Raw genomic sequence first — 17,398 nt, forward strand, 5'->3', positions numbered from 1 at the left:
GATTTAGCAGAATGCTATTAATACTGTAATTAAAGCTATTTTGTAGCCTGTGGGCTTGAGCACCTGGCTCTTATTAGAGCTGGATCCATATTGTATGGTGAAAAAAGCCAAGAGGACAAGAGAGGAGATGGCCCAAAGGAGAACACAAGAGGGCACAGTGGCACCTGTGGTGCACTTTTTGTTCTCTGGCTTTTTGAATTGTTGAGGGCAGGTTGAGCTCAGAGCTCTGTTTACATGACATAAATAATTACGGTAACAGGGGTCATTAGTGGGAACAGTAAAAATTTAATTTTGTCAACTTGGAGTGGATTATTTACTAGAATTATTTTTTTTTTTTGGTGGCTGAAAGATAGATGTGATGACTGTGTCATATAAGGTCAATATGGCAATAAGCCCCACTGCAAGTTTGACTGAATTAATGTGGGCAGCCAGTAAGAATGTACTGATTGTATTAAATAAGGTACAAAATGCACATTCCAGGCAGGTGTTTCTGCACTTTCCTCATCAATTCCACTGTTATTGTATTGTATTGTGCTGATGGAAACGAATTCTGTGATTTCAGAAACAAAGGACGCTGATGCTGCTTTTCATCCTTCTGCCCAAGGAGAATAAATGTTTGTGCAAACCTTTTTTCATGCTGCTGCCCAGAAATGGCCCAAGTGAAGCCAAGAAGCTGAACATTAAGCAATGTCCCCCTGGTGATGCTGCTGAAATGAGAGGTCAGTGGTGAAAACTTTCTTCTGGAAGAGTTAAAGGTGTAAATAGATGTTTGTAAGGAAGTGACACAGAAATAAGCAGGAGCCTATCTCAAATGTTAGGTTGAAGCTCAGAGGTCACAGTTGTCCTTAGATGTCTCAGTGGGGCAAACAAGCTCCCTGTGCCACAGTCACCTGCCTGGGTGTGCTTTTGTGGAGGGAGAGCTGGGGGAATAAGCCCAGCAAAGGGTTGCAAACAGCCTTTTTTGGGTTTTTTCAGTCACCATTTCTGACACTCACAGGAGGTTACAGCCTGGGCCTTTGCGATGGGAATTGTGGTTGAAACCTCTGAAGGCTGTAATCCATGACATGACATTATTTCACAATTACAAATGAGCATCTCCCCTTAATTGTTTTTTCAAAGAAGTTGAAAAAAGGCCCTTGTCCTCAGGTCTTCCATACATAATATTTGTAAATAGAACTTCTCCTCACATCCAAAGCAGCCTCTGGGGGTTTCTCTCCCTCCCAGAAGGGACCAACCCGGCGCTGTGCGCGGAGCCGCGGAAGGAAGGTGCAACCCTACAGCGCGCGCAACAAAGCGCAGAAACAAGATCATTAACATCTTAATATCCTGCCCTGACATCTCACAAATTATTTTAGACTTCATAGCCAATGTAAACAGGTTTGTTTTCAACTCCCCTAATTGCCTGCTAATTGAGAGCAGATGCAGGCCTTAACTTTCGGCAGATAAAGAGCAGCCTCTTCTCCGGGGCTCCGCATCTATCGGGAGGTCTCTGATGTGTGCTCTGAGCTTCCCTGCTCAGTGATGCCGAGGCAGAGGGGGATTGCAACGGCTCCTCTTGCCTGAACCTCAGCGAGACAGAAGGGAAGCCAGAGCTGTGGGACTCATCAGTAACATCATCATCATTATTGTTTCATTTCGTACTCCAGTGCACTTTCTGCAACAGCGCAGGTCTCCTTCTGGGGGGGGAGTTCTCCGAATTATAGATGGGCTTCTCGTTATGATAGAAATCACTGGGTTTATGAAAAATACATTGCTGTCATATTCCATTATCTACTTCCTCCCATGCTGCAATCCTGTAGCTTGCAAGTCATTAGATTCTTTTTCAGAGTTCCTTTGAAATAATCCTTTCAAAAAACACTATTCATTGGGTATGACCCCAGAGAGATACTGTCTGGTACTAAAGCTCTCTTTTAGTTCTGCAAGGGAGACCTGTAACAACAAGATAAGTGCATGTATATTCCAAGTAATGTCTGGAGTTTGCTGCCTCCCATTAAATGCAATAGGAGCTTGCAGTTCAAATGGTAGAATTTTGCTTTGTAAATGCAGGAGAAAATGGAGTTCAGATATATAGGTAAATTTGCATTTGGTAGTGATTTAATGTTCCATGGGTCTGTTTTAGCTCCAACTTAAATATTACATTAAAACCATCAATAAAGAAAAAAAGGAAAGGAAAAAAAACCCCAAAAAAACGTGCTAACTGCTGGGTTCAGAGGGAGTGGATGTGATTTTGTTCTTGCTGTCAGTGTGGCAGTGAGCTGCCTTTTACTTTCTCCTCTTCATTTAGCAAGTCAGCAGCAGCAGTTAAACGATAGCCCTCCGGTCTTTCTTCAGGACTGTTTTTGCAAATGAAAGCAGGAACTTCAAATCCTTGTGGTTTTCATATCACTTACAAGGTGTTTGGTGAATTTTAACATTTTTGCATCTATCCATGAAACAGTGGAGGGGATGGAAGTATTTCTGAAGTAAGAAGTGGCCTTTGAGCAGGGAGGCTGCATGGCTTTGTACCACTGGGTTCAGGAGGTCAGAAAGGGATATTGAAGAGAAAGTAACAGCCAAAAATGAAAATCTTTGGTGGCTTGTGAATGATAAATGGGTTAAAAAAAAAAAAAAGGGTAAGAGTTAACATCTAACCAGTGTCTTTCAGAAATACCTAAAGCACCTGGTGTCTGGATTATGAAACATTATTCAGTCCCAGAACCACAAACTCTCCAGGTTTTCACTGTGATTTCTTCATGAAGCACTTTTTCTCTCCCAGGGCTGGCTCCAGGCCTCTCTGTGAACACAGAGTCACCCCTGCTCACATTATCCCTCTCTGGAAAATTGCCACAAACCTTGCAGAATCCAGTCCTGATCTACCAGCACTGTGAGGGGTTTAATAGGAGGGCAGGGGGCTTGCAGTCAGTAGCACAAGGCATAACAGAGTAGAGCAGGGGTCCATTAAATCAGTGTGCTGGGGCCCAGGCATTTACAGTCACACAGTCAGATGTTTCCAGTAATTATTTCCCCACAGCATTTTTATTAGGTGCTCCATAAATAATATTCACTTCCATGCTCTTCTCACGGTCTTTTATAAAAATATATATATATAGTAGGAGAGAAAAGAAGGGGAATTCACTTTACTTTCAGCTGGATTTTTCAGGTAATTCTGTTTTTGAGCCCTATTGAAGCAGATATGAGCAAATTAGTTTCTGCTGGCCAAACATTGTGGCCTACAACAATCACTGGGCCAGCTTAATGCAAGAATCATAGAACCACCATAGAATCACAGAATGCTTTGGGTTGGGAGAGACATTAAAAGTCATCTTGTTCCACCCCTGCCATGGGCAGGGACACCTTCCACTATCCCAGGTTGCTCCAAGCTCTGTCCAACCTGGCTTTGGATCCAGGGGCAGCTGCTCTGGGCACCCTGTGCCAGGGCCTCAGCACCCTCACAGGGAACAATTTCTTCCTTATAACTAATATAAACCTATTCCCTTTCAGTCTGAAGCCATTCCCCTTGTAAAATGACCCCAAAAATAAAACCCTACCTACTGGTAGGTTTCTATTTCAGATTTAGATTTGTCAGGTCATGGTCCCTTGCAGACCTAGGATTGACAAGCAGCCAGCACTGGGGCTGGAGTGGGATCCTTTTTCTATGTGCTGTTTGTTTGTTGTTCACTTGTTTTGGTGGTATTTATGTAGTTCAAATCCAGGGTCATCACACCAACAAAAGGCACTGCCCTCTCCTCTGTGGAAGGACCTGCCAGAGCTCAGCACTGTCACTGTGTGTTTCATCTGCTCTGTACATGCAGCCCCCATGGCCAAGCACTGGCTTTTCCATGTAGGCTACTGTGCAAAGGCTTTTTCCAGGAAATATCACTGCCTTGTCTCAGTTATAGCATTAACTCTAAGCAATACAGCTTCTTTCCTGGCACCAGCACTTGTGTTTTGCAGAGGGTTTTTGCTCAGATATTTAATTTTCAGCATCAATTTTCTATCCAAAGTAAGATTCCTCAAACAAACTCAAGGATCTGGGGACTTATTTTTGTGCTTGCTGGACTGCAGTGTTGTAACCAACCCCAAGCAGAATTCAGAGGGGCAACAGCAAAAGGAAGTGGAGTAAATATTCATGGTTCAGCTTTGCTACAAGGGTCATAAACTCTTCCACCTGTGTGTGCAAACCCTCTGGGCAGCAGGAGGTGGGTATTTATATAGATCAACCCACAAGTGCAATACTTCTCAGCTGAATAGCTGAGTCAGGGGAGGTTTAGGTTGGATATCAGGAAATAAGTTTTCATGCAGAGGGCGAGCACTGGAACAGGTTTCCCAGGGCAGAGGTCACAGCCTTGAGCCTGCCTGAGTTCTAGAAGTGTTTGGACACCACTCTCAGGCACAGGGTGGGATTGTTGGGGTGTCCTGTGCAGGGCCATATGGGGAAACCCAGGGCACAGGGAATATTTCTGTGTCAGCTCTGGGGTGCCCTGACCCCCAGGGCAGCACTGACTTTGACCCTCGTTCGTGGAGAAAGTTTCCCAGACTTCAAGATAGACTGGAATCCACAAAAGTGTGAAATAGATTATAGAGAGCAGTGTAGGTGTGTCACTGGGTGAGAAATTGAGGTTTTGGGATTTTTAGTGTGTTGTGAATGGAAGCAAGATGGAGGGCACAGGGTGTCATCCTAGGTTTCTTCTTCATGCTTCTTCTTCCTGGGTTTGGGTGGCATTTTGTAATTGGGCAGAAAAATCTGCATTGGGGGCTCTTTGGGATCAGTTATTGGGTTAAAAGGGAAAATAATCCAGGTGTCAGTTCTTAATTGGACAGTTTAGTCTTAAAAGACCTTGTACCAAGAGATTGTTGGCCATTTTGTGCCTTCTAATGAAAAGCTGCTGAACTCACAGCAGTGAGACTGTTTTACTGATAAGAAACAATGAACACCTGAGTGTGAACATGAACTACTGTCTCAAGTGCCTTCAATCCAGACCCAGAGAAACCCACAACTGGGACCCCCACAGGCAGGAGCTGGACTCGATGGGCTTGAGGGGTCCCTTCCAACTATTCCATCATTCTGTGGAATGTGTGGATGTGTGCACAGGGAGCACAGAAACTGCTCATGGCTGGGCAGAAGGCAGAGCTGCAGATGAGAGGGTGTGTTTGCTGTCAGTGCCTGCTCAGGCTGGATGGCCTCGTTCCATGGTGTCCCCATGAGGCTCCAGTGGCTCAAAGGAACAGGGATTTACATGCAGGCCATTGTCAGTGGGCTGGAGCTTTCTTAGCAGCACTGGCTCGTGGTTGAGATGTGTGGTGAAGACAGTGGACCCAAGGCTAGACCTAACAGAACTCTCAGAGCTTGGCTAAAAGAGGCAGGTGAGGGAGCTTCCTCCAGCCCTGGCACAGCTGGAAGATGCCCTGCTCCTGGCCATGGCTGGAGCAGTGTCAGGGACGTGCTGGCAGGAGGAAGCGAGTCCTCTGCTACTCAGAAAATCTCACCTCCAGATCAGTTCTCAGTTCCTTTTGTTCTCTGTTTCATTTCTGGACTGGGGAAGTTGCAGCCTGAAATTAAATAAGAACCCACTCAGTATAAATGTGTGTATCTATTTCGTCTGTAGGAAGACTCAGTTCAGTGAACCCAGGCCATTGGCATTTCATAATTTTCTCTTGCTGCAGCAGGTAAGGGATTAACCCTTTGTTATTCCTCTCCAAAGGAAGATAGAAAAAGATATATTCTGCAAAGACCATGATTTTAAAAAAACAACCCATTGGGTTTTTTAAGAAATATTTTATTGGAACCATAAGGTTTCTTTTTTTGAGAGAGAAAATTTGAAATCCGGAGTTTATTTTTCCTTCAGTGTCTCTCCTAAGAACCAACAGGAATTGAGATTTTTTTTTTTCTTCTCTCTTGTGTTTGTGCCTACTTATTAAACACACATGTGGCCTGGATTCCTTTCGTAGGTGCAAAGAGGTTCAGAAAAAAAAAAGGAAAAGAAAAAAAGGTGTAACCCAGTCCATTGACCTGTCTCTTTGCCCTTAGGACTCTTTCGAACAGCTGTGAGAAAAAGAAAGGGTGGGGGCAGAGAGGTAGAAAAAAGAGGCAGTTTAACAAGCCAAATCCAGATGTTCATTTCATACACACACCCTGAACAGCTTTTGCATGGTTTATTTCATTTTCTGAAACCATTTTTCACCAGCCTGTTTTCTCAGCTGGGAAACTTCTGGTGTAGTGTTTTCAAAAAAATATTGCATTTGGCATTACAAGAAAACAGAGCCTTTAAGACATTAAAAGGACAATATCCTTGTTTGACTTGGCCCAGGGAAGCAGGGCTATAGGAATTTTAGATTTTTGTACCACCCAAAGAATAGGTAAAAGAAATTTTCCGCTCTTAAACTCAGTTTACATGGGAATTTGAGAGTTGATTTAGCTTGATTTTTTTTTCCTTTTAGAGACTTCTCTGTGGACTTTGTGTTGGTGTAGACAGACTTTGTTAGTGGGAAGGAATAAGCAAAGTGATAGTAATTTGCTTCTAGACCATGATGTACCCTGGTTCAAAACTGCTTCTGAATGAACTCTACTTTTATATTTTGTGTTATTCACACCATATCTACATAAGCGAGACAGATAAATCTGAAATTACTTTTCACTGGTACAGTTGCTTTTTCTTTACCATTTATACCAAGTGTGTGGACAGCACTGATTGCAGGGAGCATAGTGACAGAACAGGGTAAAAACAGTAAAAACACTGAGTTTAGAGGTAGCCAAAGGCTGGGGATGATGAGTGACATTAGGGAAGATCAAGTGCAAACCAAATACTGCTCCCACTTATGCAATCAGAGGATATATTTTGCCCTTCAGAACGCTCAGTGTAAAACCCCAACTCCAGTGAAGCCAGTGGAAGATTTGCAATTTGCTGCCCTTCACAGTTTAGGTAAAAAAACCCTTACTTTTTCTAAGCCATGTGAGCAGTGCCATTCACCATCACTTATTATTTTACAGAGAGACTTGGTCTAGATTCCTCCCTGTAAAGAAAGTTCTGTATCTTTGCAACAACTTTGAAAAATGCTTTGATGATCCTTTTTTTCACCTGTTCAAAGAATAAAAAGTTGAAGATATTCTTATCAGAAATGTCACCACTCTGTACAGAACTCAGACCCCACCAGCTCTGACATAAAGCAGATGATAAGAATTGCTAGAAATTGAGAATTTGAAGACGTAGATTATGGTTACATTAAACAGACTATGAAAAAGTAGGTATTGAACAATCCTGATTTATAAAACTGAAACATTATTTAAACAAGTAAATTGAAAGCCTTAAGGCATTGAAAGGTCCCACAGCATGTTTTCCTTTTACCTTGCTGCTACTAAACAAGGATAAATCATCAGGAGTTTCTTGCCCACAGAGCATGGCAGGGTTTGGGGGCTGTGTGTACACACAGGTGTGTGCATCCTTCTGTCTTTCAGCACCTGGGGGGGAATGTTGGCATTCTGGTGTCAGAACATCACCAAATGAGCTACAAATACTTGAACTCTCTTCAGACAGAATTAAAAATGAAATAAATAAATCAAGAAAAATTTAATTAAGACTTAAAATGAATGATGCAGGTCATTTTTCTAGGACCTAGAACTCTAGAACTAGAGTGGAAATCTGCTGAGCCGTCCTAGTTGAAAGTTTGGGGGTCTTTTTAAAGCCACTGACTTGGTGCACAGATTGAATAATGCTAGAGAAAACATGTATTGTCTGTGTGTTTCAGGAGACTGGAACTTTGTGATGAGAAACAGGGCCCTGATGTGCTTTTCCCTGCTCCTCTTTATCTGGAGTGTGCAGTACAAAAACATGTGGGTGTTTCTGTATTTATGTGCATGCATATTTACATGTACATTATTAGAAACAGCTATAAAAAAGGTAATTACTTGATTAAAAAGAACAGTCTGTTTGTGTGAATATCAAACCTAGAACCCAGGCACCTTCACATCTGACTTTGGGTAATTTAACCTCTTGATATCTAATATTAGAGATGAATAAATCCACAAACTTCTGCACAGGTATTGTCAAGATTCTGTGTTTGAAATTATTCTGTCAGCCAGTGCATTTACAGTGAACTTAGAAAATGTCATTTTAGAGGCATCAGGCTATAAATTTGTACAAATACCACTGTGTACATCTCTTCTGGAGGGATGGCACCATGGAAGTGGTGTCAAGGTTGCATCCTGTGCTTGCACAGCATGTGGAGCCTTAGCCTGAGGAAGGAGCAGTTTATGTACTGCTCTAAGTCCATAAAGATGATTCAGGAACTGAGAAGAAAATGAGGAGGTTATGTTGTTGTATGAGGAAATTTGGGATAACACTGCCATGTACTCTCAGCCTGGGTCCTTCCAGTCATGAGAAGGGATAAGACCAGCTCTGGTGAAAGTGGGAGGGCTCTTATCTCTTTTTATCTTGGAGCAAAACAATGACCCAGGCCACCTGGCCTCCAGAAAATGCCTTCTTTATTTAGACAAAAATGACACCCTGAAAACATTTCCAATCACAGCACTGAAATGGTTGCAGTTATTATCACAGCCTGCCTCCACTGTGGTTCAGGATTCTGTTCAGAGAGGGGCAATACCTGCTCTGGGAACACCATGAGCCATGGTGAGGAGTCTGGGCTCTCATCTGGTGCCCCACAACACAGGACAAGCTCAGTGGTGCTCCCCACACTCCATGCTCCATCTCCCTTGAGTTTCTCTACGGCTTTAACCCAGCTTTGGCAAAATACAGGGAATTATTTTATGTTAAAATGATCAAGGGAAAATCAGGATACTCCTCTTTGTCTCTCCCTGATACGTTTATTTTGATACCCCTTAGTGGTCTTCTCTCCAGATTCCTACCATTGTGGCTCTGCCAGTGAGCAGAAAAGCACTGTGTTCCAGGGGAATTTTTTGCCAATATTGCTGCACTGTTCTGGAGACTTCTTTGTCACAGATGGTGATGATGATGATGATGATGATGATGATGCTTACAGAGAATTTAAAAACCCTGCCATGAAGGCACAAAGGGCAGGTAGGGCAGACTCTATTTCCAGCAAAGCTTTTTTGGTTTGTAGGAGTGAAAGAAAAACTTTTCATTTAGAGGAGGACATTAGGGTTGAGGTAAGAGTTGGGGATTTCAGAAGGTGATTGTCTATATCAATGCAGAAATTATAATTGGTACTCTCAGAATCATGGACTAGTTCAGATTGAAACTGGCATTTGTAGATCAACTTGCCCCTGCTTAAAAGAGGGCCAGCTTCAAAGGTAGCTAAGGTTTCTCAGGGCCATGTTCTGTCAAGTTTTAAAATCTGCAAGGTTAGGTGTTTTACCATCTTTTTGTGCAACCTGTTCCAGAACTTAACTGTCCTCCTTTCAATTTATTTTTTAATGAAGTAGGAATTTGTCTTTTTGCAACTGGTTATCATTGCCTTTCATCCTTTCACTGTATCTGAGAAAAGTTGGACTCCATCTCCTGTGTAGTCATCTATCAGTAGTAGCAGGCACCAGTTAAAGTCCCTTCTTTAACTTTTAGATTTTTCAGGCTGAACAAATTCACCTCCCTCATCCTTTCCTCATGTGTTTTGCTATCTTGAGAGTCTACTGCTGGACTCAATTTAATTTGTTGATGTTGTTCTTGCAGGGTAAGCAAAGAAAACCATCCAAAAGTGGAACTGGGCCTCAGTTGTGGCTAAATTTTTGCATTAATTGTATGCTCTGTTGACATCAGATGATCAAGCCTTGGCCAGAACAGTAATAAAATGGCTCTGGTTCAAATGTTGGGAATATCAGGGAGTACCTGCTAGGCCTGCTTGGAAGAACCTCTCTCCTAACACACTGTACCCAGGTCATCCTGTCCCATTCCTTTGTCTCTCTGTGATAGCAATACAATTAATTGCCTTTTTTCTCACTGCTGAACTGACTGGTTTGAACTGACTGGTTTGTCCTGGAGATGCTGAGTTTGTTTTCTTCTTTCACAAAGTACATGCACTCCTATGGACTTTTACAAAGGAATCAGAAACACCCAGGGAAAAAAAAAAGCAGAAGGAGCAGAAAGCCCTCAATTTCTTCTTCTATGAATAATTTAGTGCCAAGTTAACTGAAACATTTGAAAAAGAGATTTTTGGTGCCCAGCTTCATTAAACCCTCTATACCCAAATGGATTCTCTATCAGTGTCAGCATCCAACACTTCATCTTGTCCCAATCACTGCAAAGGCCTTGTGGAAATAAAAGGCAGAAGAAGGGAGAGGCAAAGCAGATTATTGTTGCCATTAGGCATGTCTGTGTGTGTGCACATGTGCTCTATAAACTCACAGTGAGGGCAAAAACAGGATCTGTATGAAAAGAAGGAATGAAACCCCAAACCATGTAATCCTTCCAAAACCTGCCTCCCTTTTGGGGTGGGCCACACTGTTATAGAGCTCTGTGCCACACTCCAACCCCTTTCTCTGGGGAAGGAGTTTCAATCAGAGGATTCTGTTCTTGTGCACTGAGATTTTAGCAGCACAGCGAGTGGGACCCCTTCTCTTGGCAGAGGCTCCTGTCAGTGATCTGTCTTCTGCAGCTATTTCCGTGGGAAGGCCCTCCATCTGCTGCTTGGCAGGGAAGGGAACTTTCCTCTCAAATGTTTTCTCTCTCTCTCTCTCACCCTGTTTAAGGTATACCCTTTGGAAATCTTCAACGTCCAGGATTTATTTTTGCACAGGGTGCATACTTTGTTTTCCGTGGCCTGGCTTTCTTTTCTTCTCCCAAAACGCCACCTCCATGCCCTGCTTATCCTGGCAGAGGGAGAAGAATGCTGTTTGCTTTAACATTACCTTGGGTCTCAGTATGCAACAGGTCAAAAGATGTGACAAGTACACATGCTAATCCCTTTCCCTTTCAGTTAATAGAATAACACAGATGGGAAAGTTTACACTGGGATCTGACACTCGCTCTGAGCTGAAGTTGAAAAGGAGACGGGGTTGGACATCACATTTCAGATCAGAGCAGTTACTGCACACACTCACCTTCCCACTCCTGTCATCCTAAACTCCATTTGCTCTGCTAGGAATGTCCCCCTTAGCCTTCTACTCTCCTTTTGAGAGTATGTATGTACTCTTGGCTGTGTCTTGGAAAGCTTTTGTAGAATAAAATATTCCCCAAGAATCAGTGATGTTCAAGTGAAAAAATGTCAACATTTTCCACTGAAACACCACCATTGGTGACTTTTTAAAAATTTGGCATTTCTGAGTGCTGAAATATCACATTAGAAAATCATTCCCACCAGATACCAACCAGATATCTTCTTAGAAATATTAAACTTATTTCAATAAAATTCCATACTTCCAGTTTTGTCACATCTAATCTGACTTTTAATATTTCGTTTGATTCTGTTTTCTGTTTCTTTGTACCCTCCAGAATGCATCCTCTGACACTGTGTGACATGGCCCAGCTGTAAATTTTCTTGCCTGAAGATTTGCCACTCCACATTATTGCTGCAGGAAACACACATCAGAAGAATAAAACCTAGGACCATGCCTCCACATCACACCAATGCCACTTTCTTGCCACCAGATAGGTACCATTTCAGAGTGTCTTTCATGAGAACCCTCTGACAGCTCCCCATGATCCCTCAAGATCAAGGTTGTGATTGGGAACTCCTTAAAATCAGGGGTTTGAGAGTATCTCTGTAATGAGAAATCCATCCAGGATTTGTTCTTAGGTACATGTGGATAAACATGAAGAGATTGTATTTCCTACAATTTTTTTTTCCTAGAAATCTCAATTTTATAAACAAGCCTATATGTTAATTATTGAAAATAAGATTAGATATGCAATTAAAAACATATTTTTAACTGAAAAAACCCACAATTATGTACTGAGCTTACTAGCAATGACAGTATTGTATTTGTATTAGGAACTGTGCCTTTACAGATTGTATAACCACAAATACATTGTTCACGGGGAGCACTCAAGGACTTGCTTTCTGATTAGAGAACTGACATTTGGGTTTGAGAATCACTGCCTGCCTGTTTCATCTGGTTTCTTTGGAAATGTGCAGTTTCAGAACTGCTTTTTCACATTTCGTTCACTTCTCCATAGATTTCACGGCAGAGAGGGTGTGTCCCTCTCTCAGCCTGGCAACTTCTGATAACTGTGGTAACTCACTAAAGATTCAGAAATCAAAACCTCAAATCCAAAACTCAGGATCTTCCTCTCCAACCTGGCAACAGCTCTGAGGTTCGTCCACTGGCTATGTAGAGCAGAGAAAAGAGGAAGCTCTGCTTGAAGATGCTCCAAGCCTCAAATTTTGGTGAAAGGTCCATCTGGGTCAGTGGAGAAGTTTTTCCCAACAGGGAGCAGGAGGAAGACCAGCTTAAATTAGACACTTGTATTTTAGGCAATAGGATGAGGTGAGAGAGATCCTAGAACCAGGGCTGGTCTGCAGAGTGCTGTAGATACACAGGCCAAGGGGCAGGACACCTCAGGTCGGGCACTTTTCTGAGGTTTTAGCACTTTCTGTCTATTGACATTTGAAATGGGCACCTTCAGAGAAGCTGTGTGTCCCACAGAAGCTCTGATCTGATTTTGGAGGTGCCTTTCCTCCTACTTAGTAGAAAAACTCTGAAACAGAAACTTATTGATTTCCTACATTTGATTTAGTGTGGATCAGGTGAGTCCAGGTGGCTTTTCCTACGCAGGGCCCAGCATTGCCATTGCCTCCTTATTTAGGACAAGGCACCTAAATGCTTTTGTCACCCTGACCTTTACTCTGTTGTAATTTCACTTCTGACTTCTTGACTGAGATCTCTGACAAGGGAGAGCAATTAGTGCCCATCACAGGGAAAGCTTTTGCAACATGGGTGACTGCCCACAAGAAACACAGTTGAGACCACCAACTGTTTTATTTGTTTTTCTTCCAATTTCTGCTGATTGAGAAGCTCATGAGATGCATCTCATTTCCCTGGAGGTCCCCAGGGAAGCAGTGGTCAGACAGTCCTTTTCCATCCTGCTTTCGGCAATGCTGGTGGTACAGCTAAATTCTGCCTAATTGAGGCCTCATCAATGCTACTGGCAGCTTATTTCAGCCACCAAACTCTTATTTTTTATGGTAATACACTGCTTTTTAGCAGTGAACTTTTTCACCAATTTGGACAAGCTACACAGAGGGAAATAGTTTGGTGTCTTGAGCTATGGATTATAGAGAATTAAACTAAAAACCCCAATAATGGTTTTGGTGCTAGAGGCTCCATCATGGGTGGGAGCCACTGTCCTATTTGAAAATAGCCTCTGCTCACTGCAGTGGCAGGTGGAGGTTCTCAGATCCATATCTATCTGCAGACCTAAGTTAAAAAGCTTGAGATGTCTTTGGATTTCTCTGCACTAGGTTATGATAACTCATAGAATCATAAAATACCCTGAGTTGGAAGGGACACATAAGGATCATCAATATCCAGCTCCAGGCCCTGCACAGGACAGCCCAGAAATCCCACCCTGTGCCTGAGAGTGTTGTATGTTGTTCCCACTGGTTGTGCCCAGGTTTTGCAATAGGTGACATCTAAACTGCATCATCCTTTTGCTAATTTGGGCAGGAATTTCAGTATCCCTTCAAATCCCTCTCCTTGCTGCTTCCTCCACTTTGAGGGAGGCCAGTAATTTGCTGGTGGCTGTTTAACCTCAGGAGGCCTTTTTGCCTTCCCGTCTCCCACCCCACACAGCCTGAGATGCTCTTGCCAGCACGCTGAGCTGAGGCTTGCCTCATTTCCTCCCCTGTAATTCCACTCTTTGCTTGGATGAGAAAGGCACTGAATATTTTAAATTTACCTCTTCCTCTGTGGCTGGATTATCTGTGCTTCCTGTGTGTGGGAACAGAGCAAGACACATTGAGTTCTAGGGGTGATTCAGGTAGAGACAGAGCCTTAACTTTCACTGGACCTTGCATATGAATATCTCAAAGAATTTAAAAATTCTGTGTAAATACAACATGCCAACACTTCTATTTTATAAAATTGTCTGGGCTATACTTAGGACTTGCCTCTGCTGATGTTACTTGGAGTATTTCCACCAACTTTAGTTTGGGATGGGTTATCTTAGAAATAATTTATGGTTCTTTGCTGACTTCCTTAATTCAAGCTATTTTCATATAAGATCTTTGCTTCCTAGCACAGGAGGTACAGCACAGGCCTGATCCCTGTAACCTCACAAGCCAGAAACTGCTAAAAGATCATGTTCACTACAAGTCATAAAATATTTTTTTTATTAAAATATCTCAATTATCCAGAAAATGTGTTTTCATGATGAGGCTAAGGCACAGCATTTCATGTAAAGCATGCAATTATATATATGTGTGTGTGTGTAGATTATAAAACTATTTGGGAAAAACAGCCCAAAGATAACCACCCAATGAGTTGTCTGGTGAGATAGCCTGTGTTTATTCTCATTCCAGAGCTCCCATATCTGATCAAACCAGATTTATAACAAAACATTCAAAATATAGGTTATTTTTTGGACCAAGAGAATAAAGTTTTCTCCTGCCATGATGCCTACAAAGGGAGCTGGCAATGCCAGGGAACAAGATGTGCTGGGACTCCTGCTTATCACAGTTGTTCTCTTTCAGAACTCTTTTATTTCTTGTTTGTTTGTCTCTGTCTCTCTCTTGTCCTGCATTTAGATATTAAGCTTCTTGGACAGAGCTTGATTTGGCTTTCATTGTTCTAACAGTCACAGATTTATTGCAGAGGAGCTCTTGATCGGGGACCAATTGATGATGATAATAGATATTGAGTGTAAGTCACAAAAGAAAGCTCCACAGCTGAGCTTGATGCAAAGAGTGCAGCATTAGGAAAGGTTTATGAAAAAGCACAAGTTTTGCAGAATCTTGCTTAGTTCCTCTTTCATTCTCTGAGTCTGGATTTCAGGGAAGAGGTGGCCACACACAACAGCAGAGTTTCCTCCTGGGGATACCTCTGTGAGGACTCAGCCATCCCCAGATATGGCAGGGACCATTGGGCAACACATTTTTGTTTCATATGACCTTTCTATGAGTCACATCTCCTTTTGTCACCAGAGCATCCCATCCCATCCCATCCCATCCCATCCCATCCCATCCCATCCCATCCCATCCCATCCCATCCCATCCCATCCCATCCCAGTGCTCACTTTCTGAGAATTTGGTTGGCTCATCACTCCCAGGTTTCTTTTCCATTGGCAAGATTCTCCTTCCCTTCACCTGAAGCCAGCCCTGCTTTATTCCTTGGCACCACTGGGGTGCATTTATGGATTTGCAGAGCACAAATGTACCATTGGAACAGAGTCCTACACAGAGGTAGGAGAAGGAGGTGGGCTAGAGTGGCACCATTCCTGGAAGACCAGCAGGAGATGGAAAATGTCCATGAATTCTCTGCTGTTTCCAGGCAGAGTAAATTTTACCTATTTTCTCGTGCCTAATGTTAGCCACAAGATATTCTGGACCTTCAGAGTTGCCAAACCAATAGGAAACTAAAGCTGCAGTAGGAGAATTAGATGGAATACAGCTGTTGGAGGCCACGTGAGTCTGTGTCCTTCACAGTCCTGGAGCTTACTGGTGCAGCCATGGCTGTTTTTATGTTCTGGCAATTCTGAGAACATGCAGCAAAATATTTGTGAAGAACTTTTGAGTGCATTCAAAAACAATCTAAGTGTGTGAACTGAAAAGCTGTCAGCTCCTTCTGGGGTTGAATGGGACATTGAATTCAATTTTTGTTAATTTAATTGATTTTGTCAATTTAATTTTTAAGCTTGAAATTTAAAAAAAAATCAGTGTTTTAAACTGTTAATGAAAAATGCAGATATTTCCTTCTGAAGACTTGAAAACTAAACATTTAAATGTTTTATGGTTTGAGAAGGGTATTTTAAACATCTAGATTTTGCATCAACATACACAGAACTGAAGAACATTTTGGTTGATGAGAAATGAGATTTTGGTGAAATCTTTTCTTTTAACACTTTGAGAAGCTCTAGGCATCAATCTTGTCTCTTCTACCTTCCTGAATATACAAAGACACTGCCAAAGATAGGGCAGGGCTTCACTCAAGACAAGGGCTGTAAAATTCTTTGGTCTTAATCTGACCTATAAAAATAGAAGAAAAGTGTCATCATCTCTGTTATCTGGAATTTTTAACTTTTTGAGGGGTTTTAATATGAAATTTCCACACTACTGCCAGGAAGGCAGAGGGTCAGAGGAAAAAAGGGAACTTGTATGCTCTGAAATACCTGGGACAGTGTGTGGCTGATATTCCTGAGAAATGCAGTTGAAGCTTGGGAAGCCAGGTTAATACTTGGACCTTTACTTGGAAGTCGGCCAGCAGAAAAGATATAAATGACCACACGGAGTGGAAGGTGAACAATTAAAATTTCTTTAGAACAAGGAGGCTGCTGGTGCTTCTCCAGGAAATCAGGGTCAAGTCCAGGTTCATGCTCACTGTCAGGCTCTACCTCACTGTGTAAGTCTCAACTGGAGAAGTCATTCAGTGAAATAATTTGCCATTCACCTAGGGTGACCCATAGATATCCTGTGATGTCCAAGAATGCAACATTATTTCTTTAATGAGAGTGAAGAGGCACTGAACCAGCAGAGAGGCATGTTTGGTGTGAATGATTCTCATGTGCAATTCATATGTGATCTGTTAAAACCATGAAATGTGGGAAAAAATGAACCTGTGTGTCTGGAAAGCAGAGAGTCAATGTCTGACAGGCCTCAGTTGTGACTGGCACAATGGAGAACTTTAGCTGTGGTGCATCTGTGGTGCATCTCAACTCCCAGTGCTCTACTGGGTATTTTTAATTTTTTTTTTTTTCACTTTGCAGAAAATCAAGGGGTTCTTTTCCCTTTGCAGATTGAGGAAAACTTCTCTTGCAAAGTGTGGTATCAATTAGTTTAAAGAAAAAGTTTCTTTAACACCTTTCCCACTCCTTTTTCCTGCTTAATATTTTATCTTACCTTGGTATCATAAAGATCCTGTGACTACAATCTTTTGCTTATACCTGCTACAGAATATAAGTTCTCATCATGGTGTGATAGTATTTGGCAAGTGGTGACTTGTGAGGGTGCAGTTTTAAGTAAATAAAAAAAAAAAAATTCTGGGAAAGATTCAGCTTTCAGGAGAGCAGAGCTGTCTCTCTACAATGGTTATAGTGACAAATGTAAAACATTTGTACAAAGGGAATAGATTAGTCACCAGCTGTTATTATAAGCCTTTCACATTATTTAATGACCAGAGGAGGCTTTAGGCAGCCAAGCAGGAGACTGTATGGCCCCTAAGTGCCTCTTACAGCCTTGTAAAACCAGGGCACGATCTTACCCTCTCTTATCTCTAATGCTACTTGTGAAACAAAACACACTGGTACTTGGCTTGCTCACCATAGATGCAAACCACTGCAGAGCTTAAGGGTGTTTCATT

The 17,398-nt window shown here is 42.2% G+C and overlaps 1 long non-coding RNA gene across 1 annotated transcript in view; it reads left to right on the forward strand.

Annotated features, from left to right (window-relative positions):
* The window catches only part of LOC143695420 (uncharacterized), a 115,209-nt gene that overhangs the window by 78,638 nt on the left and 19,173 nt on the right, over positions 1–17,398 (forward strand). Inside the window, exon 13 of the long non-coding RNA XR_013184580.1 lies at positions 563–719. This is a non-coding gene — a long non-coding RNA (uncharacterized LOC143695420). The remainder of the gene's footprint in view (positions 1–562; positions 720–17,398) is intronic.

The sequence above is a fragment of the Agelaius phoeniceus genome, chromosome 17 (assembly GCF_051311805.1).
Source record: "Agelaius phoeniceus isolate bAgePho1 chromosome 17, bAgePho1.hap1, whole genome shotgun sequence".
Classification (NCBI taxonomy): Eukaryota; Metazoa; Chordata; class Aves; order Passeriformes; family Icteridae; genus Agelaius; species Agelaius phoeniceus.